Raw genomic sequence first — 26,887 nt, forward strand, 5'->3', positions numbered from 1 at the left:
CCCATTGCATTGAGCACAAAGGTGCTTGAACTTGCAACCTGCACCGAATTTACACTGCCCCTCATTGTATTGCCAGCACAGCCCGAGCTTTGCGTTGCCCCCTGAGCTGGATTGACCAGATTGGCCTGCTGCCCCCCCCCCCCCGCTCCCGGGAAAGGACTGGCCCGGTCGAACTGGAGCCGTTACCCATGACCAGAGGGCAATATCCCCGTGGTCCGACCTAATATTGGGCCGAACCGCCTTTCGTTGTCTAAACTGCTTGTCATAACGTAGCCAATCTAGCCCCCCGCATATACCCTATGGGCTTGCCCGATGGCATCCATATAGCAAAACAGGGGGGAGCAATGTTCCGGAGCCTTTTCACCAATAACACTGGCCAAAATGGCGAACTCTTGCAACCAGTTAACAAATGTCTTAGGGATAAGGCGGTAACAACGCTTTTCCTCCTCCTCCTTCTTACTCTCATCTCACTTCCCCTTTTCCAGATTAAATTTTTCCAGGGGCAAAAATGAAAAAATTTCCACGTACTCGTCCTTCCAAATTTTTTTCCGAACTTGCTGCTTCAAGTGTGCCCCCAAAGGTCCTTCAAAACACACATAAACCTCCCCCCTGGCTTTATCGTCCAACCGAACACCATCAACCGCCGCCGCCGAGTCGGTCTGAACAGACACCGCCACCGATTCCGTATTTGCTCCTACACTCGAGGCGACCGCCGCCGGGGCATTAAACCCTACCCCACCAGCCCCAACCCATGCCGCCACAGGAGACCGCGAAGGGGGCTCGGTGACCCCAGTCCCGTCGAGCCGGCCTAACAATTCCTTGACGCAAACGACCAACTATCGCAGACTTTCCCCCCCACCCCCAACATTCCCAAACCCAGACCCCACATCACATACCCGCTCCTCAACCGCGGAACCCTCCCCCGAAACAGGAGACATAAGTATAGCAGGAAAAGGTAAAGATGGTGAAAACGACTCACCGAGCTGCACAGGTGCTGTGGACCCATCAGCTGGACCATCCTGTCCACGAAGCTCCCCATCCTCAAGGTCTTCGGCAGATCTGGTGCCAGATCCATGGCAGCATGCACAGGCGTGCTCAACGGCCGGTACCGAAGTGGGTGAGGGGCGGGCTCCCAAGCTCTCTCTCTCGTAGTCGACCGGCACCAGAGGGCCGGCAGCTCGCTGCCCGGAAGTCACCCTCGAAACAGACGACCTAGGCCTGCGGCCCAATGCAGGTCCCTTGCTTCCTCCGGATCGCCGTGGGGCTCCACCCCCAGCCGCCACATCACCAGGGGCAGCCGTCCGAACCATGGAACCCGGCGTAGAACTGGCGAGTGGAGTGGTGACCGGAAGTAGAGGCCGCACCCACCCCACTTCCGCTGGACTCCGCTGCGAAGTGGGATTCCTTCCGACCCTGGCACCGGCTGCAGTATCTGTGCTGCCAGACGCCCGAGCCGGAGGTTCCCTCACAGGGCTCCCTCTGTGGCACCGAGTTCGACGAGCCACAACGGGGCTCAGCCTTTCTGGAGGACACGAGCACCGGACGCGGCGCGAAGGAGAGACAGCCAAAGGTACCGGAGCGTTGGCCACCGCTGCAGCTTGTTCCTCCAACCAGGCGGGGCCGAATGCAGCAGCCGCCGCCCGCATCTGCTCAATGAAGTGATGCGCTGACATGCGGTAAGATGGCCGCCGGATGGGAGATACGTGGATGGATGTCTTACTCCGTGCGCTGCTCCCGACCAAAAGACCGGGAAGTCAGCGCACTTCCGGCTAACCCTCACCGGATCCCCTCCCTCTCCTAGACCATCCCCCTCCACTAACTCTCCCCTTTGGCTGTGACACCATCCTCCCTCCTATCCCCGTCATGTCTGGCCTACCCACCACTGTGGCAGAGTCCGTCCGGCCAGTGCTTTCTATGGTTTCGTGCTTGGGATTTTGGGTCTATCACATATCACAAAATCATAAGGCCGGACATCTACTTCCCACACTGACATAGAATGGAGACAACAAGCGTTGCTGCACACATCGATTACATTAAGATATTGTATTACAGTCTGTAGCCTTTGGGGGAATATATTAACCTTTCTACAACACTTTACTAGCGTAGAAAATTCACAAAATGCGCAAATGTCAACAGACCCATACCCATACCCCCAATAAGACTGTATGCCCCCCCCAATCAGACAATAAAATACATTTTAAAAATGTACTTACCTCACCACTCCGTTTCTCCCTCCCGGATTCCCTCAGGCTCTTACAGCAGGCCGCAGCACGTAGAAAGTACTGATGACAGGCCGCGTTGCAGCTAAAAGATGCGACACATTTATTAAGAGTCGTTCGCCTGTTAATAAATGTGTTGCATCTTACTCCAGCAAACTGTTTAATAGGACTGGTGTATGAAACGCCAGTATTAAAGGGAATGTGTCGCTATAAATTATAAATTTTTTTTCAGTTAAACAGTTAATATATAAATGATTACACATTGTTTTAATTTTTTTAATTTTTTCACAAGTCAGGAAATATTATAAATTAGATTCAAATTTATAACATTTCCATGTGCTGGTCACTAGAGGGAGCAATTCCCAAAATTGCAGCATTGGCATGTGGTAAAGCAACCTCATTGCCTTATTGTAAAGGATCTGCCAGGCACAACTTCTGTGTATACGCCCATAGGTAATCAGTCTGCACCTGAGTCTATGTCTCTGAGACTGACTCCATCTTCCACCACTCAGGATGGCAGGCTTAGGAGTGGGAGAGCCTATCGCAGCCTGGCCAGACTCAGCTAGCTCCCGCCCTCTGTCTATTTATACCTGCCTTTCCTGTTCCTCCTTTGCTTGTGATTTCTTCTCGTGTGGTTTCCTGGCCCAGCTACAGATTCTGCTATTTGATCCTGTTCTATACTGACCCTGGCTTACTGACTACTCTCCTGCTCTGCGTTTGGTACCTCGTTCTCTCCTGGTTTGACTCGGCTCGTTCACCACTCTTGTTGCTCACGGTGTTGCCGTGGGCAACTGCCCCTTTTCCCTTAGCTTTGTGTACCCTTGTCTGTTTGTCTCGTGCACTTACTGAGCGTAGGGACCGCCGTCCAGTTGTACCCCGTCGCCTAGGGCGGGTCGTTGCAAGTAGGCAGGGACAGAGTGGCGGGTAGATTAGGGCTCACTTGTCCGTTTCCCTACCCCCGTCATTACACTTATGCTGCAAATTTGTAGTAGACACACTCGCGCTAGTGTCCTCCCAGAATCCCCCCTCCTTTATCCTGGCTAGTGCCAGGAGAAAGGAGGTGGTTGAATGTTCACACCTCCTACACTGTGTGCCGCCATTTTCTGAGCGAATGCACAGTGTAGGAGGATTAGATACAGTGATCATTAGACAGTATAACATTAACATACACACACATCACATACACAAACATAACTTACCTACTCCTGCCGCCTCCGCCCTGCCGCTCCTAGTCCTTGCGTCTGCGCTGCCTTCAACATATGGCCAGAAGCCGCGACGGGAAGTCATCATCTTACTGTACGGCCGTGGTTTCCGGTCCACATGAAAATGGTGCCGGATGTCGCTCTACCAAAGACCTTCCTTCTGGTCTGTGTGGGAGCGGCGCATGCGCCGTTCCCACACAGACGGTGTACGCTATAGTGAATGGAACGGCTCCCGTTCTCATTCTCTATGGGGATGTATGTGCCGTATTCCATCTCTGTATGCGTCGTTAATGGACAGATACAGAGATGAAAAAAAAAATGGCAGCCCCCATAGAGAAGTAAAAGAAAGAAAAAAGTACAACACAAAAACACAAATAAATACAATTTATTTTAATGACATACTAAAAGCAATATTATATAAAAAAAAAAAATTCCGTGACGCCTTCCCTTTAAAGGGGTTTTCCACGTTCTGACAACTGATGACCTATCCACTGGATAGGTCATCAGTATATGATCGGTGCGTGTTCGACACCTGGACCCCGCACCGATTCGTCACTCCAGCTGCCTCCGGGCACCGGACAACACTGCCGGAAGCAGATGGCTCCTGTCAAAGAATAGAGGCCAAGCTGCAGTTCTGCCGAACGGCCGCTATGCAGTGATCGGAGCCATTTGCTTCCGGCAGTGTTGTCCAGAGCCCGGAGGCAGCTGGACTGGCAGATCAGTGCGGGGTCTGATGTAGTAACGATTGTTGGCCCCCATACATTACCAATGATTGCTCCTTGTGACACGCTGTATCGTCGATTGGCGCTGGTTTTCATGGTCAGTATCGGGACGTCTAAAAGGACCTTTATTTCCTCAGACACCACCATAACTAGGCATTGGAACCAACCCTTCCACCTTAGCGGGTAAAGATGTACATGCTAAAAGGTTCATTATATACACATAAGGGCTAAAGGTGAAAACACAGAGGTGCTCACCATATATCCAGCGTATAACTGTGTCCTCCAAATCTTACGGAGCAGGATTTGTTCTAGATTCCTGTTTATATCTCAGACACGTTCATACCATTTTAGACAATGAATCGACATATCGCAAACTTGTGGCGAAACCAAGCACTGCATGTAAAGAATCTTTAAAAAATCTGCTAGAAGAAGGAATTGGATTAGGAGTATTAGCCAAGAAACAGGCAGAATACTTACTGATAGAATTCCCTATTGTTCCCATATTCCATGGGATGCCAAAAATCCATAACTTTGCATGGTCTTGAAACTTGGGTTATCTGTGACGTAGTTGGCTAGTACCTCTGCAAACAGGCCTGCCATCAGGGTAGTACCGCTGGTACTACTGTCAGGGGCCTGGCCACAAAAGTAAAATAAAGTGGGCAGCCGCCGCTCATCAAGGTTATGATCAGAGGTAATTGGTTTGTAGAAAGGAATGGGACCCATGCAGGGGCCAGAAGCAGCGGCCGGCTCTGCAACTTGGTGAGTGACTGTTTTAAAGCAGAAGTTTCAGTTTAATTATTTTTTTTTATGTTGCCCCTCTGCCCCACCTTCCCACCTGTCTCTCTCCCCTTCCCCTCCCCAGACCCCAGTCAAGCGTCATATTCACTCTGGCCCAACTCCCGCCTCGTCCACTTTCCGTTCTCTTAGCCTACTCCTCCGCCTTCATCCTGGTATAATAGCTAAAGAAAATTACCTTATGAGGTTTAGAGTTAGTTAGTTATATGTCGAAATTTTGATCTAAGGTTTGCACACCATGACGGTCGGTAGTCATGTAGACCGGACGCTTCCATGATTTGAATACGCTGTGACGTGGCACATTGGGTCACAGGAACGTGGTGTAAAGGATCTGCCAGACACAGCTTCTGTGTCGACGCCCGTGGTTAATCAGTCTGCACCTGCTCCTAGGTCTCATAGAGTGACTCGATTTGCTACCACTCTGGTAGGCTCAGAAGTGGGAGAACCTATCACAGCCTGGCCAGACGGTTCTAGCTCCCGCCCTCGGTCTATTTATACCTTCATTTCCTGCTTGTCTTTCCCTGTGATTCTTTCCTGTTTCCTGGCTCTGCTGCTCCTGCTATTATTATTGACCTTGCTTCATTTTGACCCTGGCTTTACTGACTACACTCATGCTCTGCGTTTGGTACCCCGTACACTCCTGGTTTGACTCGGCTCGTTCACTACGCATGTTGCTCTTGGTGTTGCCATGGGAAACTGCCCCATTTCCCTTAGCTTCTGTGTACCCTTGTCTGTTTGTCTGTTGTGCACATATTGAGCATAGGGACCGTCGCCCAGTTGTACACCGTCGCCTAGGACGGGCCGTGGAAGTAGGCAGGGACTGAGTGGCAGGTAGATTAGGGCTCACCTGTCTGTCTCCCTACCCAGTCATTACATAATCACAGGCCCATATACCTTTTCTAAACTGGTCCCTGACACAACTATGGATCCCCTTGAGACCCTGGCTCAGCAAATGCAGGGCCTCTCCCTACAGATCCAAGCCCTGGCTCAGAGGTGCAACCAGCATGATGCTACCCTGGTAGTGCCCCACCTCACTTTTTTCTCCTTTCGGGAGAGTTGTAGGCTCTATTTCCATCTAAGGCCCCACTCCTCAGGTACTGAGAGCCAGCGAGTGGGTATAATTATGTCCCGGCTCCAGGACGGGCCCCAAGAATGGGCCTTCTCCTTGGCTCCTGACGCCCCTGAACTTTCCTCTGTTGATCTTTTTTTTTCTGCTCTCGGGCTCATATATGACAAGACTGACAAGACTGCTTTTGCCGAGAGTCAGCTGGTGACCTTACGTCAGGGTAAGACACCCGTTGAGGAGTACTGTTCTGACTTTAGAAAGTGGTGTGTAGCTTCTCGGTGGAATGACCCTGCCTTGAGGTGCTAGTTTAGATTGGGTCTGTCGAACGCCCTGAAAGACCTGTTAGTTAGCTATCCCTCTTCTGACTCCCTAGATCAGGTTATGGCTTTAGCGGTACGTCTTGACCGACGTCTCAGGGAACGACGACTTGAACGTTTTTGTGCTTTCTCCTCAGCCTCCCCCATGATGGCTCCTGAGGTTCTGTTGCTTCGTTCTTCCACGGAAAACTCGGATGAACCAATGCAACTCGGGGCCTCCGTGTCTCCCCAACAACGTAGAGAGCTCCGCAGGAAGAATGGTCTCTGCTTCTACTGTAGGGATGACAAGCATCAAGTGAACAACTGCCCTAGGCGTAAGAATAAGCAGCCGGAAGAACTTCCGCGCCTAAGTGACCATCGGGGAGGTCACTTGTGCGCACAGGTATTTCCCGTAAATATGAAACCTAAAAAGATCTTGCTTCCCTTTCAGGTCTCTTTTGAGGGCAGGTCTGCTACCGGCAGTGCCATCGTGGTTTTAGTGTCTTCTGATAATATTATGTCTGTGGAATTTGCTATGTTTCTAGCTATGCCATTGATTGATTTGCCTAAACCTGTCCCGGTAGTGGGTATCGACTCCACTCCACTCCACTTGCTAATGGTTATTTTACACAGCATACCCCTGTTTTTGAACTCTTTGTTGGCTCCATGCATTTGGAGCAGTACTCTGTACTGTTGATGCAGGGATTATCGTCTGATTTGGTTTTAGGCCTTCCCTGGTTGTAGTTTCATAATCCCACGTTTGACTGGAATACTGGGGATCTTACCAAATGGGGTAATGAATGTTTGACGTCATGTTTTTCTGTTAATTCTATTTCTCCCCCTGAGGAGGTGAACACGCTACCTGAGTTTGTTCAGGACTTCTCTGATGTTTTCTCTAAGGAGGCCTCCGAAGTGTTACCTCCTCATAGAGAATACGATTACGCTATCGATTTGGTACCAGGAGCTAAGCTACCTAAGGGTAGGATATTTAATCTCTCTTGTCCCGAACGTGAAGCCATGAGAAAGTATATCCAGGAATGCCTGGCCAAGGGTTACATTCGCCCCTCTACTTCTCCGGTAGGTGCTGGCTTCTTCTTCGTAGGGAAGAAGGATGGTGGTCTTAGGCCATGCATTGACTACCGTAACTTGAATAAGGTCACTGTAAGGAACCAGTATCCCCTTCCTTTGATTCCTGATCTCTTTAATCAGGTTCAGGGGGCCCAATGGTTCTCTAAGTTTAATCTACGGGGGGAGTATAACCTTATCCGCATCAAAGAGGGGGATGAGTGGAAGACTGCGTTTAACACGCCCGAAGGTCATTTCAAATACCTCGTCATGCCCTTTGGGTTGTGTAATGCTCCCGCGGTCTTCCAGAATTTCATAAATGAGATTTTAAGAGATTACCTGGGGGTATTTCTTGTAGTGTACCTTGATGACATACTTGTGTTTTCCAAGGACTGGTCCTCCCACATTGAGCATGTCAGGAAGGTGCTCCAGGTCCTTCGGGAAAACAAACTGAAGACTGAAAAATGTGTGTTTGGGGTGCAGGAGATACAATTTTTGGGTCAAATCCTCACTCCTCATGAATTCCGCATGGACCCCGCCAAGGTCCAGGCTGTGGCGGAATGGGTCCAACCTGCCTCCCTGAAGGCGTTACAGTGCTTCTTGGGGTTCGCTAATTATTACAGGAGATTTATTGCTAACTTCTCGGTCATCGCTAAGCCTCTTATGGACCTATCTCGCAAGGGTGCTGATCTCCTCCACTGGCCTCCTGAGGCTGTCCAGGCTTTTGAGGCCCTTAAGAAGTGCTTTATCTCGGCCCCGGAGTTGGTTCAGCCCAACCAAATGGAGCCATTTATCATGGAGGTTGACGCGTCCGAGGTGGGAGTGGGGGCTGTCATGTCCCAGGGTACCAGGACCCTCACCCATCTCCATCCCTGTGCCTACTTCTCCAGGAAGTTTTCGCCCACTGAGAGTAACTATGACATTGGCAACCGCAAACTCTTAGCCATTAAATGGGCATTTGAAGAGTGGCGCCTCTTCCTGGAGGGGGCTAGGCACCAGGTAACGGTCCTTACCGACCACAAGAATCTGGTTTTCCTAGAATCGGCCCGGAGGCTAAACCCGAGACAAGCTCGATGGGCGTTATTTTTTACCAGATTACATTTTTTGGTTACCTATAGGGCTGGGTCTAAAAATATTAAGGCTGATGCACTGTCGCGTAGCTTCTTGGCCAGCCCTCCTTCGGAGGAAGATCCTGCTTGTATTTTGCCTCCAGGTATAATCATTTCCTCTATTGATTCTGATTTAGTCTCTGAAATTGCTGCTGATCAAGGTTCAGCTCCCGGGAGACTTCCTGAGAACAAGCTGTTTGTTCCCCTGCAATTCCGGCTAAGGGTACTTAGGGAAAATCATGACTCCGCACTATCTGGTCATCCAGGCATCCTGGGTACCAAGCACCTCATTGCCAGAAACTATTGGTGGCCTGGGTTGCCTAAAGACGTTAAGGCCTACGTCGCCGCTTGTGAGGTTTGTGCTAAGTCCAAGACTCCCAGGTCCCGACCAGCGGGCTTACTACGTTCTTTGCCCATTCCCCAGAGACCTTGGACCCATATCTCCATGGATTTTATCACCGATTTGACTCCATCTCAAGGCAAGTCGGTGGTGTGGGTTGTAGTAGACCGCTTCAGTAAGATGTGCCACTTTGTGCCTCTCAAGAAACTACCCAATGCCAAGACGTTAGCTACCTTGTTTGTCAAACACATCCTGCGTCTCAATGAGGTTCCGGTCAATATTGTTTCTGACAGAGGGGTACAATTTGTTTCATTGTTTTGGAGAGATTTCTTTAAGAAGCTGGAGATTGATCTGTCCTTTTCCTCGGTCTACCATCCTGAAACTAGTGGCCAAACTGAGAGGACTAATCAGTCTCTAGAACAATACTTAAAGGGAATGTGTTGCCAGAAAAACATGTTTTTTTTTAAAAAATTAAACATTTAGTGTGTGGGTGATTAAACATTGTTCAAATTTTTTTTATTTTTTTGCACGAGTCCAGGAAATATTATAAATTATTTCTAATTTATAATACTACCCATTTTTGGTCACTAGATGGAGCTGTTCCCAAAATTGCAGCATTGCAACATTGGGTTAAAAGCCCTCGCTCTAGTGAGCTCTCAGCACTCCCTCCTTTATCCTGGCTAGTGCCGGGATAAACGAGGGGTTTGAACGATGTAACCTCCTACACCGTGTGTCGCCATTTTTTGAGCTAACCCACAGTGTAGTAGGTTTACATACAGTAGTAAACACACACAAACACGAACATACATTGAAATCTCTTACCTGCTCCTGCCGCCGCGGCTCCCTCTGGCCCGTCCGCTCCGTTTGCTGCCGCTGGTGCAAGTGCACAAATCCGGAAGCCGCGACCGGAAGTAGTAATATTACTGTCCGGCCGCGACTTCCGGTCCACAGGAAAATGGCGCCGGACGGCGCCAATTTCGAATAGGACTGTGTGGGAGCGGCGCATGCGCAGTTCCCACACAGACGCCGTACACTGCAGTCAATGGGACGGGAGCCGTTCGCAGTCCCTATGGGACTGTGGCTGCCGTATTCCATGTCTGTATGTGTCGGAACAGAAATGGAACAAAAAATGGCAGCCCCCATAGGGAAGAAAAAGTGTAAAAATAAGAAAAAGTAAAACACAAAACACACAAATGAATATAAACGTTTTTAATAAAGCACTAACATCTTTAACATATAAAAAAATAATTTGTGATGACACTGTTCCTTTAAGGTGTTTTATCTCAGACTGTCAAGATGATTGGGTCTCCTTCATTCCCCTCGCTGAATTTTCCCTTAATAACCGGGTCAGTAACTTGTCGGGGGTTTCCCCCTTCTTCTGTAATTTTGTGTTTAATCCACGGTTCTCCTCCGTTTCACCTGGTGGTTCCAACAATCCCGAGGTAGATGTCGTTCATCGGGAACTGTGCACAGTCTGGGCCCAGGTTCAGAAGAACCTTGAGGCGTCCCAGAGCATCCAAAAGACTCAGGCAGATAAAAGACGTTCAACTAACCCTCTGTTTGTGGTCGGGGATCTGGTGTGGCTGTCTTCTAAAAATTTGCGCCTTAAAGTTCCGTCCAAGAAGTTTGCTCCCCGGTATATAGGGCCGTACAAAATCATTGAGGTCCTCAACCCTGTATCCTTCCGGCTGGAGTTACCCCCGTCTATTCAGATACACAACGTGTTCCATGCCTCCCTCTTGAAAAGCTGCTCCCCGTCCTTGGCTTTATCGAGGAAACCTCCGGTCCCTGTTTTCACTCCGTATGGGGTAGAATTCGAGGTAGCCAAGATTGTGGACAGCAGGATGGTCCAAGGCTCCCTCCAGTACCTGGTCCATTGAAGAGGATACGGGCCTGAGGAGAGGACTTGGGTACCCGCCCGGGATGTTCACGCCGGTATATTGCTCAGGAAGTTCCATCTTCGGTTCCCCAACAAGCCAGGCCCACGTAGAAAGGGTCCAGTGGCCCCTCATAAAAGGGGAGGTACTGTAAAGGGTTTGCCAGACACAGGCTCTATGTCGACGCCAATGGTTAATCAGCCTTCATCAGCTCCAAGGTCTGCTAGAGTGACGCGATCTGTTACCACTCAGGCTGGCAGGCTGAGGAGAGGGAGAACCTATCACAGCCTGGCCTGACGGTTCTAGCTCCCGCCCTTGGTCTATTTTTGCCCTCACTTGCAGCATGTTCCTTGCCTGTGATTGTCTGGTTTTCTGGCTCTGCGATTCTTGCTATTTACCTTATTGACCGCTGTTACTTATTGACCCTGGCTTGACTGACTATTCTCCTGCTCTGATTTGCTACTAATCTGGTCCCCATGGCAGCAATCTGTCTTTCCATCTGGCACCTCCAGCAGACTCCTTTCAGTCTAGTTTGATTTATTTTACCTCAGAGTTCCTCTTTTTACCTTTTTTTAATTTCTTCTTTCCCTCTCCCCTTCTTCTCCTTCTCCCCCCACTTTTTTAGAACTATTTCTAACAGGGGCTGTGCAGGATTAGAAAAATATGGCTGCTTTCTTCCAAATACAGCACCACACCTATCCACAGGTTGTAGGTTGTATCTGGTATTGCAGGTTTGCTCCATTGAAGTGAATGGTAATGAGCTGTAGTACCACACACAACCTATGGACAGGTGTGGTGCTGGTTTTTGGAGAAAGCAGACAAGTTATCTCATCCTGGACAACCCTTTGTCATGGATAGTTCTTGTGCGGAGATGCTCCCTGCATTATCCCTTTTCCTTTATGGCCGCTGATATGTTCTATTCAGCTTTATGGCCTCTGTGGTAAGTACACTGCCAGTCATTAAAGGGTTAACACTTCAGACCACTGTGGGTGACGTCACAATGTATGAGTTGTGCAGTGGTAATAAACTCCTGTAGTAATGATGATGAAGGTGCTGATGTCATAAATACAAATGTTTATGACATAAAGAAGATTCCATATTAGAAGGTTTTACTGCCACATTCAGCGCCATATTGGATGGGACTGAGGACCTTGAGCTTGACTTCCCCACCAATACCGACCTGATGTAATTTGGAGGTTCTAGCAGGGAAACCCTTCACCCCAGACCACTTCTTCATCACAGTGATGCCATCCTCTTCATACGGGTTGTCTGTAATAGAGGGGGGTTTCCAGCAGGAGATCCCCCTCTATTAGCCAGAGCGGAGACAGGTGCTACAAGGAGGCATCTGGAGGGCCCGTCTCATCCGTGGATCGCCCATTCATTTTAATGGGTGCCCAGGTAGAGAGACATCCGCCTAGCCAACCAGATCAGCCGATTTATGTGTTTTATGTCGTTCGTTCATTGTATTGTCTTTCCTTGAAAATCTGAGAAAACTTACAAATTCTGTTACAAATGATATTTTGGCACCTTCTAAGCCCAGAGGAAGGGCAATCCTCCAGCCATGGTTTCCCTAGAGGTTTCCCCCACAGGGGGTTTTTCCTTTCCTGCGTGCTGGAGGGTGACTCTTCGTGAGTCGGAGGTTTGCCATTTTGGGTTTGGTCATATAATATAATAAAAGTTTTGACCATTTAACACCCAATTATAATGTTTTGTGTCTTTATTTTGCATTCTTTGGTTTGGTGATTGGGATTCTGGGTCTATCACATATCACAAAATCATAAGGCCGGACATCTACTTCCCACACTGACATAGAATGGAGACAACAAGCGTTGCTGCACAATTAAGTGTACACATCCTTACATTAAGATATTGTATTACGGTCTGTAGCCTTTGGGGGAATATATTAACCTTTCTACAACAGTTTACTAGCGTAGAAAATTCACAAAATGCGCAAATGTCGTCATTTTTGGGGGCAAAAAATGAGCGGGGCATAGCAGAAATGGCCAACAATTTTACTATAATTTACGCCAGTAACTGATGTCAATTATAGCAGAAATCTATATGTATAATGCGGCCCAGATTTATCTCTGGGGGGCATAACAAGGCAAAGGTCCATGCCAGACCCATACCTCCCCCCCCAATCAGACTGTATGCCCCCCCCAATCAGACAATAAAATACATTTAAAAAATGTACTTTAAATGTACAGCAGGCCGCAGCACGTAGAAAGTACTGATGACAGGCCTCACTGCAACTAAAAGATGCGACACATTTATTAAGAGTCATTCGCCTGTTAATAAATGTGTTGCATCTTACTCCAGCAAACTGTTTAATAGGACTGGTGTATGAAACGCCAGTATTAAAGGGAATGCGTTGCTAGAAATTATGACAAATAGCTGCCCCCATACAGTTTAATGCCCCCTTAGCTACCTCTAGTACCAGTGCACACATATAAAGCGCCAGTGCCCATATAGATAGTGTCACACACAGTGCCCATGTAGATGGTGCCCCCCCCAGTGATTCCACTCCAGGAGGAGCCCCTGCCGTCACTGTCCATAACATGGACAGTGACGTAAGGCATTCCCTATAGGAGCAGAATCCCTGTCCAGAGCGTCGGCCACGCTGTGGCCAGGGATTGCACTCCAGGAGGAGCCCTTGATGTAACTGTACATATATGGACAGTGACATCAGGGGTTCCGCCTAGGAGCGGAATCCCCGGCCAGACCATCAGCAATGCAAAGGCAGTGGATTCCGCTCCAGGAGTAGTCCCCGACGTCAATGTACATATATGAATAGTGAGATAAGGGGCTCCGCACTTAAAGTAGTGCTGTGCCCGGGAATTCCTCGGCGAGTGGTACTAATACAGAAGCAGGGAGCTGACGATCCCTTACATTAGCATCGGATTCAACTGGATCTGCATCCTTAGGACGCAAATACAGTTGACACCAAGACATACCACCGGCCGCTTGGGACATTGTAACACCGCCCGGAATCCTGGACTGTCCCGCTGTATCCGGGACGGTTAGGAGGTATGCAGTAATTAGGACCATGCACATGCGCAGATTCCACAGTAAATGCTTGTTCATGAGCCTGCAAAAGAGGAGCTGCTCAGTTTGCCATTAGGGTGATGACTGACGGATAAGGCCTCGTTCACATCTGCACTATTGTCTCTTGTAAAATCACGGCCCCAACGCAGGTGTGAACAGGGCCTTAGAGAGATAACTGAATACAGCAGCTGGCCATAAACTGAAATACTCTGCAGGTACAGAAGACAAATGGTAGACCAATTAGAAATGTGATTTATTTTGTACAATACATACAAGGCAATTTAAAAAAAACAGTGCAAAGGTGTACATAGCCTTTAAGCAATCAGGAGGCATATTTTCAGATTCTGCTGGACTTTTCCCATATACCGGCGTTTCAGGCATCCTATTGGTCCACGGTGTCCTCAATGCCCACCCCATTTACTTCTTGTTTAGCCACAATGCCCGCACGCCACAGCAAGCTGACAGTGCCCGCCCTAATGGTATATACAGGGGTGATGGAGATTTTATACCGAGATAAAGGTGGGCTGGTACATACACGGATAATGGTGGTTATATATGGGGATGATGGCTGGTATATACAGGGATGATGAGAGTCCCTTATATACAGTGAAGGAAATAAGTATTTGATCCCTTGCTGATTTTGTAAGTTTGCCCACTGTCAAAGACATGAACAGTCTAGAATTTTTAGGCTAGGTTAATTTTACCAGTGAGAGATAGATTATATAAAAAAAATAAAAATAATTCACATTGTCAAAATTATATATATTTATTTGCATTGTGCACAGAGAAATAAGTATTTGATCCCTTTGGCAAACAAGACTTAATACTTGGTGGCAAAACCCTTGTTGGCAAGCACAGCAGTCAGACGTTTTTAGTAGTTGATGATGAGGTTTGCACACGTTAGATGGAATTTTGGCCCACTCCTCTTTGCAGATCATCTGTAAATCATTAAGATTTCGAGGCTGTCGCTTGGCAACTCGTATCTTCAGCTCCCTCCATAAGTTTTCGATGGGATTAAGGTCTGGAGACTGACTTGGCCACTCCATGACCTTAATGTGCTTCTTTTTGAGCCACTCCTTTGTTGCCTTGGCTGTATGTTTCGTGTAATTGTCGTGCTGGAAGACCCAGCCACGAGCCATTTTTAATGTCCTGGTGGAGGGAAGGAGGTTGTCACTCAGGATTTGACGGTACATGGCTCCATCCATTCTCCCATTGATGCGGTGAAGTAGTCCTGTGCCCTTAGCAGAGAAACACCCCCAAAACATAATGTTTCCACCTCCATGCTTGACAGTAGGGACGGTGTTCTTTGGGTCATAGGCAGCATTTCTCTTCCTCCAAAAACGGCGAGTTGAGTTAATGCCATAGAGCTCAATTTTTGTCTCATCTGACCACTGCACCTTCTCCCAATCACTCTCAGAATCATCCAGATGTTCATTTGCAAACTTCAGATGGGCCTGTACATGTGCCTTCTTGAGCAAGGGGACCTTGCGGGCACTGCAGGATTTTGATCCATTACGGCGTAATGTGTTACCAATGGTTTTCTTGGTGACTGTGGTCCCAGCTGCCTTGAGATGATTAACAAGTTCCCCCCATGTAGTTTTCGGCTGAGCTCTCACCTTCCTCAGGATAAAGGATACCCCACGAGGTGAGATTTTGCATGGAGCCCCAGATCGATGTCGATTGACAGTCATTTTGTATGTCTTCCATTTTCTTACTATTGCACCAACAGTTGTCTCCTTCTCACCCAGCGTCTTACTTATGGTTTTGTAGCCCATTCCAGCCTTGTGCAGGTCTATGATCTTGTCCCTGACATCCTTAGAAAGCTCTTTGGTCTTGCCCATGTTGTAGAGGTTAGAGTCAGACTGATTAATTGAGTCTGTGGACAGGAAACTTTTATACAGGTGACCATTTAAGACAGCTGTCTTTAATGCAGGCACCAAGTTGATTTGGAGCGTGTAACTGGTCTGGAGGAGGCTGAACTCTTAATGTTTGGTAGGGGATCAAATACTTATTTCTCTGTGCACAATGCAAATAAATATATATAATTTTGACAATGTGATTTTCTTTTTTTTTTTTTAATATAATCTATCTCTCACTGGTAAAATTAACCTAGCCTAAAAATTCTAGACTGTTCATGACTTTGACAGTGGGCAAACTTACAAAATCAGCAAGGGATCAAATACTTATTTCCTCCACTGTAACCCCCATATTCCCTGTATATTACCCCCAAAAGGAGAGATCAGCAGCACATCGCAGTCCAAAACTCATGGAAAACTATTTTATGTTTCACCCATCCCACCCATCGCTGGATGTGGGTATACTAGGACACATGACTAATATGATAATATTTTAATATAGAATTGTGCATCCTAGTATAATGCTGAGATCTGGTGACTGCGCTGGCCACTCCATTACAGATAGAATACCAGCTGCCGGCTTCTTCCCTAAATAGTTCTTGCATCATTTGGAGGTGTGCTTTTGGTCATTGTCCTGTTGTAGGATGAAATTGGCTCCAATCAAGCGCTGTCCACAGGGTATGGCATGGTGTTGCAAAATGGAGTGATAGCCTTCCTTATTCAAAATCCCTTTTACCTTGTACAAATGTCCCACTTTACCAGCACCAAAGCAACCCCAGACCATCACATTACCTCCACCATGCTTGACAGATGGCGTCAGGCACTCTTCCAGCATCTTTTCAGTTTTCTGCGTCTCACAAATGTTCTTCTGTGTGATCCAAACACCTCAAACTTCGATTCGTCTGTCCATAACACTTTTTTCCAATCTTCCTCTGTCCAATGTCTGAGCTTTTGCCCATATTAATCTTTTCCTTTTATTAGCCAGTCTCAGATATGGCTTTTTCTTTGCCACTCTGCCCTGAAGGCCAGCATCCTGGAGTCGCCTCTTCACTGTAGACGTTGACACTGGCGTTTTGTGGGTACTATTTAATGAAGCTGCCAGTTGAGGACCTGTTAGGCGTCTATTTCTCAAACTAGAGACTCTAATGTACTTGTCTTGTTGCTCAGTTGTGCAGCGGGGCCTCCCACTTCCCTTTCTACTCTGGTTAGAGCCTGTTTGTGCTGTCCTCTGAAGGGAGTAGTACACACCGTTGTAGCAAATCTGCAGTTTCTTGGCAATTTCTCGCATGGAATAGCCTTCATTTCTAAGAACAAGAATAGACTGTCGAGTTTCACATGAAAGCTCTATTTTTCTAGCCATTTGGAGAGTTTAATCGAACCCACAAATGTAATGCTCCAGATTCTCAACTAGCTCAAAGGAAGGTCAGTTGTATGGCTCCTCTAAACAGCAAAAATGTTTACAGCGGTGCTGTAATGATAGGGGTAGGGAAACGGACAAGTGAGCCCTAATCTACCTGCCACTCTGTCCCTGCCTACTTGCAACGACCCGCCCTAGGCGACGGGGTACAACTGGGCGGCGGTCCCTACGCTCAGTAAGTGCACGAGACAAACAGACAAGGGTACACAAAGCTAAGGGAAATGGGGCAGTTGCCCACGGCAACACCGTGAGCAACAAGAGAGGTGAACGAGCCGAGTCAAACCAGGAGTGTACGAGGTACCAAACGCAGAGCAGGAGAGTAGTTAGTAAGCCAGGGTCAGTATGGAGCAGGATCAAATAGTCAGGAGCTGTAGCTGGGCCAGGAAACCACACGAGAAGAATCACAAGCAAAGGAGGAACAGGAAAGGCAGGTATAAATAGACAGAGGGCGGGAGCTAGCGGAGTCTGGCCAGGCTGCGATAGGCTCTCCCACTCCTAAGCCTGCCAGCCTGAGTGGTGGAAGCTGGAGTCAGTCTCAGAGACATAGACTCAGGTGCCGACTGATTACCTATGGGCGTTAACCCCGCTGTGCCTGGCACATCCTTTACAGGTGCTAACATAATTGCACAAGGGTTTTCAAGTGTTTTGTAATCATCCATTAGCCTTCTAACACAGTTAGCAAACACAATGTACCATTAGAACACTGGAGTGATGGTTGCTGGAAATTGGCCTCTATACACCTATGTAGATATTGCATTAAAAACCAGACGTTTGCAGCTAGAATAGTCATTTACCACATTAACAATGGATAGAGTGTATTTCTGATTAATTTAATGTTATCTTCATTGAAAAAAAACTGTGCTTTTCTTTCAAAAATAAGGAAATTTCTAAGTGACCCTAAACTTTTGAACGGTAGTGTATATGGTCTGCAGAATGCCTGTGTAGGACTGATATCTGTCACTATATGGTGGGAATATTGGTCTTTGTTTTACTACACACGTTTTTAGTACACAATTAAGAGTGTTCACATTATTTCTATATAGTGGAAGTGTAGACCCCCAAGAATTATTTCCTTTGGTGGGTCCAAGGTACCTCAGTCAGACACAGAGTGTACACATCCTTGCATTAAGATATTGTATTACTGTCTGTAGCCTTAGAGGAGAATTTATTAACCTTGCTAAGCTGCTTATCTGGCATAGAAAAGTCCCAAAAGTCGCAATTTGCGGGAAAGCTTTTGGTCGGTTTACGCTGCCTTTGGCACTTTTTTGAAAAGTGTGTGGTGCTTTGCTTTTGTATGCTCTGGGACGCCTCTAGTTTCTTCTGAACCTGGACCCAGACTGTGGACAGTTCCCGATGAACGAGATCTACCTCGGGATTGTTGGAACCACCAGGTGAAACAGAGGAGAACCGTGGATTAAACCCAAAATTACAGAAAAATGTGGAGACCCCTGATGAGTTACTGACCCGGTTATTAAGGGAAAATTTGGCGAGGGAAATGAAGGAGACCCAATCATATTGACAGTCAGAGATAAAACACCTTAAATATTGTTCTAGAGACTGATTAGTCCTCCAGAACGGACCCCTAAATAAATATAGACCCAAGACTACACCCCTAAATAAATACAGACCCCAGACCAGACCCCTAAATAAATACAGACCCCAGACCAGTTCCCTAAATAAATACAGACCACAGACCAGACCACTAAATAAATACAGACCTCCAGATCAGACCCCTAAATAAAAACAGACCCCAGACTGGACCCCTAAATAAATGCAGACCTCAGACCGGACCCCTAAATAAATACAGACCCCAGACTAGACTCCTAAATCAATGGAGACCACAGACCAGTCCCCTAAATAAATACAGACCCAGACCAGACCCCTAAATAAATACAGACCCCAGACTAGACCCCTAAATAAATACAGACCCTAGACTAGACCCCTAAATGAATACAGACCCCAGACCAGACCCCTAAATAAATACAGACCCCAGACCAGACCCCTAAATAAATACAGACCACAGACCAGACCCCTAAATAATTACAGACCCCTAAAACAATGCAGACCACAGACCAAACCACTAAATAATTACAGACCCCAGACCAGACCCCTAAATGAATAAAGACTCCAAACCGGACCCCTAATAAAATACAGACCACAGAGTGGACCCCTAAAAAAATACAGACCCCAGACTAGACCCCTAAATAAATGCAGACCCCAGACTGGACCCCTAAATAAATACAGACCCCAGACCAGACCCCTAAATAAATACAGACCCCCAGACCAGACCCCTAAATCAATGCAGACCACAGACCAGACCACTAAATAATTACAGACCCCAGACCAGACCCCTAAATCAATGCAGACCACAGACCCCTAAATAAATATAGACCACAGACCAGACCCCTAAATAAATCCAGACCCCAGACCGGACCCCTAAATAAATCCAGACCCCAGACCGGACACCTAAATAAATAAAGACCCCAGACCAGACCCCTAAATAAATACAGACCCCAGACTAGACCCCTAAATGAATACAGACCCCAAACCAGACCCCTAAATAAATACAGACCCCAGAGCAGACTCATAAATTAATGCAGACCCAAGACTAGACCCCTAAATGAATACAGACCCCAAACCAGACCCCTAAATAAATACAGACCACAGAGCAGACCCCTAAATCAAAGCAGAAAACAGACCAGACCCCTAAATAAATTCTGACCCTAGACCAGACTCCTAAATAAATGCAGACCCCAGATCGGACCCCTAAATAAATACAGACCGCAGACCAGACTCCTAAATAAATACAGACCCAAGACTAGACCCCTAAATGAATACAAACCCCAGACCAGACCCCTAAATCAATGCAGACAACAGACCAGACACCAAAATAATTACAGACCCCAAACCAGACCCCTAAATAAATAGACCCCAGAGCAAACCCCTAGATCAATGCAGACCCAAGACCAGACCCCTAAATAAATACAGACCCCAGACCAGACCCCTAAATAAATGCAGACCCCAGACCAGACTCCTAAATGAATAAAGACCCGAGACCTGACCCCTAAAAAAAATACAGACCCCAGACCAGACTCCTAAATCAATGCAGACCACAGACCAGACCCCAAAATAATTACAGACCCCAGACCAGACGCCTAAATAAATTCAGACCCCAGACCGGACCCCTAAATAAATACAGACCCCAGACTGAACCCCTAAATAAATACAGACCCCAGACTAGACCCCTAAATAAATGCAGACCCCAGACCAGACTCCTAAATAAATGCAGACCCCAGACCGGACCCCTAAAAAAATACAGACCAAGAACGGACCCCTAAATAAATACAGATCCCAGACCAGACCCCTAAATAAATACAGATCCAAGACTAGACCCCTAAATAAACACAGACCACAGACCAGACCCCTAACTAAATACAGACCCCAGACCAGACCCCTAAATAAATGCAGACCCTAGACCAGACCCCTTAATTAATACAGACCACAGACCAGACCCCTAAATAAATACAGACCCAAGACTAGACCCCTAAATAAATACAGACCCCAGACCAGACTCCTAAATAAATGCAGACCGCAGACCGGACCCCTAAATAAAAAAGCACTCCCCAGACCAGACCCCTAAATAAATACAGACCCAAGACTAGACCCCTAAATAAATACAGACCCCAGACCATACTCCTAAATAAATACAGACCCAAGACTAGACCCCTAAATGAATACAGACCCCAGACCAGACCCCTAATTCAATACAGACCACAGACCAGACCCCAAAATAATTACAGACCCCAAACCAGACCCCTAAATAAATACAGACCCCAGAGCAGACCCCTAAATCAATGCAGACCACAGACCAGACCCCTAAATAAATACAGACCCCAGACCAGACTCCTAAATAAATACAGACCCAAGACTAGACCCCTAAATGAATACAGACCCCAGACCAGACGCCTAAATAAATACAGACCCCAGACCAGATCCCTAATTCAATGCAGACCACAGACCAGACCCCAAAATAATTACAGACCCCAAACTAGACCCCTAAATAAATACAGACCCCAGAGCAGACCCCTAAATCAATGCAGACCACAGACCAGACCCCTAAATAAATACAGACTCCAGACCAGACCCCTAAATATTTACAGACCCCAGACCAGAACCCTAAATAAATCCAGACCCCAGACTGGACCCCTAAATAAATACAGACCCCAGACTGGACACCTAAATAAATACAGACCCCAGACTAGACCCCTAAATGAATACAGACCCTAAACCAGAACCCTAAATAAATACAGACCCCAGAGCAGACTCCTAAATTAATGCAGACCACAGACTAGACCCCTAAATGAATACAGACCCAAGACTAGACCCCTAAATGAATACAGACCCTAAACCAGACCCCTAAATAAATACAAACCACAGAGCAGACCCCTAGATCAATGCAGACCACAGACCAGACCCCTAAATAAATACTGACACCAGACTCCTAAATAAATACAGACCCAAGACTAGACCCCTAAATGAATACAGACCCCAGACCAGACCCCTAAATAAATATAGACCCCAGACTAGACCCCTAAATAAATGCAGACCCCAAACCAGACAGCTAAATAAATACAGACCCCAGACCACACCCCTAAATATATGCAGTCCTTAGACCAGACCCCTAAATACAGACCCCAGACTAGATCCCTAAATAAATGCAGACACCAGACCAGACCCCTAAATAAATACAGACCCCAGACTGAACCCCTAAATAAATACAGACCCCAGACTAGACCCCTAATTGAATACAGACACCAAACCAGACCCCTAAATAAATACAGACCCAAGAGCAGACCCCTAAATAAATACAGACCCCAGACCAGATGCCTAAATAAATGCAGACCCCAGACCAGACGCCTAAATAAATGCAGACCCCAGACCGGACCCCTAAATAAATACAGACCCTAGACCAGACCCCAAAATAAATACAGACCCAAGACTAGACCCCTAAATGAACAGACCCCAGACCAGACACCTAAATCAATGCAGACCCCAGACCAGTCCCCTAAATAAATACAGACCCCAGACAAGACCCCTAAATAAATGCAGACCCAAGACTAGACCCCTAAATGAATACAGACCCCAGACTAGACCCCTAAATAAATACAGACCCCAGACTAGACCCCTAAATGAATACAGACCCCAGACTAGACCCATAAATAAATACAGACCCCAGACCAGACCCCTAAATAAATACAGACCACAGAAAAGACCCCTAAATGAATGCAGACCCCAGACTAGACCCCTAAATGAATACAGACCCCAGACAAGACCCCTAAATAAATAGACCCCGGACCGGACCCCTAAATAAATACAGACCCCAGACTAGACCCCTAAATAAATGCAAACCCCAGACTAGATCTCTAAATAAATACAGACCCCAGACCACACCCCTAAATAAATGCAGTCCTTAGACCAGACCCCTAAATACAGACCCTAGAGTAGACCCCTAAATGAATGCAGACCCCAGATTAGATACCTAAATAAATACAGACCCCAGACCAGACCCCATAATAAATGCAGATCCCAGACCAGACCCCTAAATAAATACAGACCCAAGACTAGACCCCTAAATAAATACAGACCCCAAACCAGACCCCTAAATAAATTCAGACCCCAGACCAGACCCCTAAATAAATACAGACCCCATACTAGACCCCCAAATTAGTGCAGACCCCAGACCGGACACCAAAATGAATACAGACCCCAGACTAGACCCCTAAATGAATACAGACCCAAGAGCACACCCCTAAATAAATGCAGACCCCAGACCAGACCCCTAAATAAATACAGACCCCAGACCAGATGCCTAAATAAATGCAGACCTCAGACCAGACGCCTAAATAAATGCAGACCCCAGACCGGACCCCTAAATAAATACAGACCCTAGACCAGACCCCAAAATAAATACAGATCCAAGACTAGACCCCTAAATGAACAGACCCCAGACCAGACACCTAAATCAATGCAGACCCCTAAATAAATACAGACCCCAGACAAGACCCCTAAATAAATGCAGACACAAGACTAGACCCCTAAATGAATACAGACCCCAGACTAGACCCCTAAATAAATACAGACCCCAGACTAGACCCCTAAATGAATACAGACCCCAGACTAGACCCATAAATAAATACAGACCCCAGACCAGACCCCTAAATAAATACAGACCACAGAAAAGACCCCTAAATGAATGCAGACCCCAGACTAGACCCCTAAATGAATGCAGACCCCAGACAAGACCCCTAAATAAATAGACCCCGGACCGGACCCCTAAATAAATACAGACCCCAGACTAGACCCCTAAATAAATGCAGACCCCAGACTAGATCTCTAAATAAATACAGACCCCAGACCACACCCCTAAATAAATGCAGTCCTTAGACCAGACCCCTAAATACAGACCCCAGAGTAGACCCCTAAATGAATGCAGACCCCAGATTAGATACCTAAATAAATACAGACCCCAGACCAGACCCCAAAATAAATGCAGATCCCAGACCAGACCCCTAAATAAATACAGACCCAAGACTAGACCCCTAAATAAATACAGACCCCAGACCAGACCCCTAAATATTTAATGACCCCAGACCAGACCCCTAAATAAATTCAGACCCCAGACCAGACCCCTAAATAAATACAGACCCCATACTAGACCCCCAAATTAGTGCAGACCCCAGACCGGACACCAAAATGAATACAGACCCCAGACTAGACCCCTAAATGAATACAGACCCCAAACCAGTCCCCTAAATTAATGCAGACTACAGACCAGACCCCTAAATAAATACAGACCACAGACCGGACCCCTAAATAAATACAGACCCCAGACTAGACCCTTAAATAAATGCAGACCCCAGACTAGACCTCTAAATAAATACAGACCCCAGACCACACCCCTAAAAATAAATGCAGACCTTAGACCAGACCCCTAAATAAATAAAGACCCCAGACCAGACCCCAAAATAATTACAGACCACAGACCTGACCCCTAAATGAATACAGACCCCAGACCTACACCTAAATAAATACAGACCCCAGACTGGACCCCAAAATGAATACAGACCACAGACCGGAATACTAAATAAATACAGACCCCAGACTAGACCCCTAAATAAATACAGACCCCAGACCATACTCCTAAATAAATACAGACCCAAGACTAGACCCCTAAATGAATACAGACCCCAGACCAGACCCCTAATTCAATACAGACCACAGACCAGACCCCAAAATAATTACAGACCCCAAACCAGACCCCTAAATAAATACAGACCCCAGAGCAGACCCCTAAATCAATGCAGACCACAGACCAGACCCCTAAATAAATACAGACCCCCAGACCAGACTCCTAAATAAATACAGACCCAAGACTAGACCCCTAAATGAATACAGACCCCAGACCAGACGCCTAAATAAATACAGACCCCAGACCAGATCCCTAATTCAATGCAGACCACAGACCAGACCCCAAAATAATTACAGACCCCAAACTAGACCCCTAAATAAATACAGACCCCAGAGCAGACCCCTAAATCAATGCAGACCACAGACCAGACCCCTAAATAAATACAGACTCCAGACCAGACCCCTAAATATTTACAGACCCCAGACCAGAACCCTAAATAAATCCAGACCCCAGACTGGACCCCTAAATAAATACAGACCCCAGACTGGACACCTAAATAAATACAGACCCCAGACTAGACCCCTAAATGAATACAGACCCTAAACCAGAACCCTAAATAAATACAGACCCCAGAGCAGACTCCTAAATTAATGCAGACCACAGACTAGACCCCTAAATGAATACAGACCCAAGACTAGACCCCTAAATGAATACAGACCCTAAACCAGACCCCTAAATAAATACAAACCACAGAGCAGACCCCTAGATCAATGCAGACCACAGACCAGACCCCTAAATAAATACTGACACCAGACTCCTAAATAAATACAGACCCAAGACTAGACCCCTAAATGAATACAGACCCCAGACCAGACCCCTAAATAAATATAGACCCCAGACTAGACCCCTAAATAAATGCAGACCCCAAACCAGACAGCTAAATAAATACAGACCCCAGACCACACCCCTAAATATATGCAGTCCTTAGACCAGACCCCTAAATACAGACCCCAGACTAGATCCCTAAATAAATGCAGACACCAGACCAGACCCCTAAATAAATACAGACCCCAGACTGAACCCCTAAATAAATACAGACCCCAGACTAGACCCCTAATTGAATACAGACACCAAACCAGACCCCTAAATAAATACAGACCCAAGAGCAGACCCCTAAATAAATACAGACCCCAGACCAGATGCCTAAATAAATGCAGACCCCAGACCAGACGCCTAAATAAATGCAGACCCCAGACCGGACCCCTAAATAAATACAGACCCTAGACCAGACCCCAAAATAAATACAGACCCAAGACTAGACCCCTAAATGAACAGACCCCAGACCAGACACCTAAATCAATGCAGACCCCAGACCAGTCCCCTAAATAAATACAGACCCCAGACAAGACCCCTAAATAAATGCAGACCCAAGACTAGACCCCTAAATGAATACAGACCCCAGACTAGACCCCTAAATAAATACAGACCCCAGACTAGACCCCTAAATGAATACAGACCCCAGACTAGACCCATAAATAAATACAGACCCCAGACCAGACCCCTAAATAAATACAGACCACAGAAAAGACCCCTAAATGAATGCAGACCCCAGACTAGACCCCTAAATGAATACAGACCCCAGACAAGACCCCTAAATAAATAGACCCCGGACCGGACCCCTAAATAAATACAGACCCCAGACTAGACCCCTAAATAAATGCAAACCCCAGACTAGATCTCTAAATAAATACAGACCCCAGACCACACCCCTAAATAAATGCAGTCCTTAGACCAGACCCCTAAATACAGACCCCAGAGTAGACCCCTAAATGAATGCAGACCCCAGATTAGATACCTAAATAAATACAGACCCCAGACCAGACCCCAAAATAAATGCAGATCCCAGACCAGACCCCTAAATAAATACAGACCCAAGACTAGACCCCTAAATAAATACAGACCCCAGACCAGACCCCTAAATATTTAATGACCCCAGACCAGACCCCTAAATAAATTCAGACCCCAGACCAGACCCCTAAATAAATACAGACCCCATACTAGACCCCCAAATTAGTGCAGACCCCAGACCGGACACCAAAATGAATACAGACCCCAGACTAGACCCCTAAATGAATACAGACCCAAGAGCACACCCCTAAATAAATACAGACCCCAGACCAGATGCCTAAATAAATGCAGACCTCAGACCAGACGCCTAAATAAATGCAGACCCCAGACCGGACCCCTAAATAAATACAGACCCTAGACCAGACCCCAAAATAAATACAGATCCAAGACTAGACCCCTAAATGAACAGACCCCAGACCAGACACCTAAATCAATGCAGACCCCTAAATAAATACAGACCCCAGACAAGACCCCTAAATAAATGCAGACACAAGACTAGACCCCTAAATGAATACAGACCCCAGACTAGACCCCTAAATAAATACAGACCCCAGACTAGACCCCTAAATGAATACAGACCCCAGACTAGACCCATAAATAAATACAGACCCCAGACCAGACCCCTAAATAAATACAGACCACAGAAAAGACCCCTAAATGAATGCAGACCCCAGACTAGACCCCTAAATGAATGCAGACCCCAGACAAGACCCCTAAATAAATAGACCCCGGACCGAACCCCTAAATAAATACAGACCCCAGACTAGACCCCTAAATAAAT

General features: G+C 46.8%; 2 protein-coding genes across 2 annotated transcripts in view; one reads left to right on the forward strand and one right to left on the reverse strand.

Annotated features, from left to right (window-relative positions):
* Window positions 1-26,887, reverse strand: part of LOC142698109 (protein kinase C delta type-like) — a 153,905-nt gene that overhangs the window by 85,098 nt on the left and 41,920 nt on the right. The gene's annotated exons all lie outside the window — the stretch shown is intronic.
* LOC142698107 (protein kinase C delta type-like) overlaps window positions 6,484-26,887 on the forward strand; it is a 34,661-nt gene continuing 14,257 nt past the window's right edge. The window contains exon 1 of the mRNA XM_075847791.1: window positions 6,484-6,703. The gene's annotated coding sequence lies outside the window, so the exon portion shown is untranslated. The remainder of the gene's footprint in view (window positions 6,704-26,887) is intronic.

The sequence above is a fragment of the Rhinoderma darwinii genome (assembly GCF_050947455.1).
Source record: "Rhinoderma darwinii isolate aRhiDar2 chromosome 12 unlocalized genomic scaffold, aRhiDar2.hap1 SUPER_12_unloc_11, whole genome shotgun sequence".
Classification (NCBI taxonomy): Eukaryota; Metazoa; Chordata; class Amphibia; order Anura; family Rhinodermatidae; genus Rhinoderma; species Rhinoderma darwinii.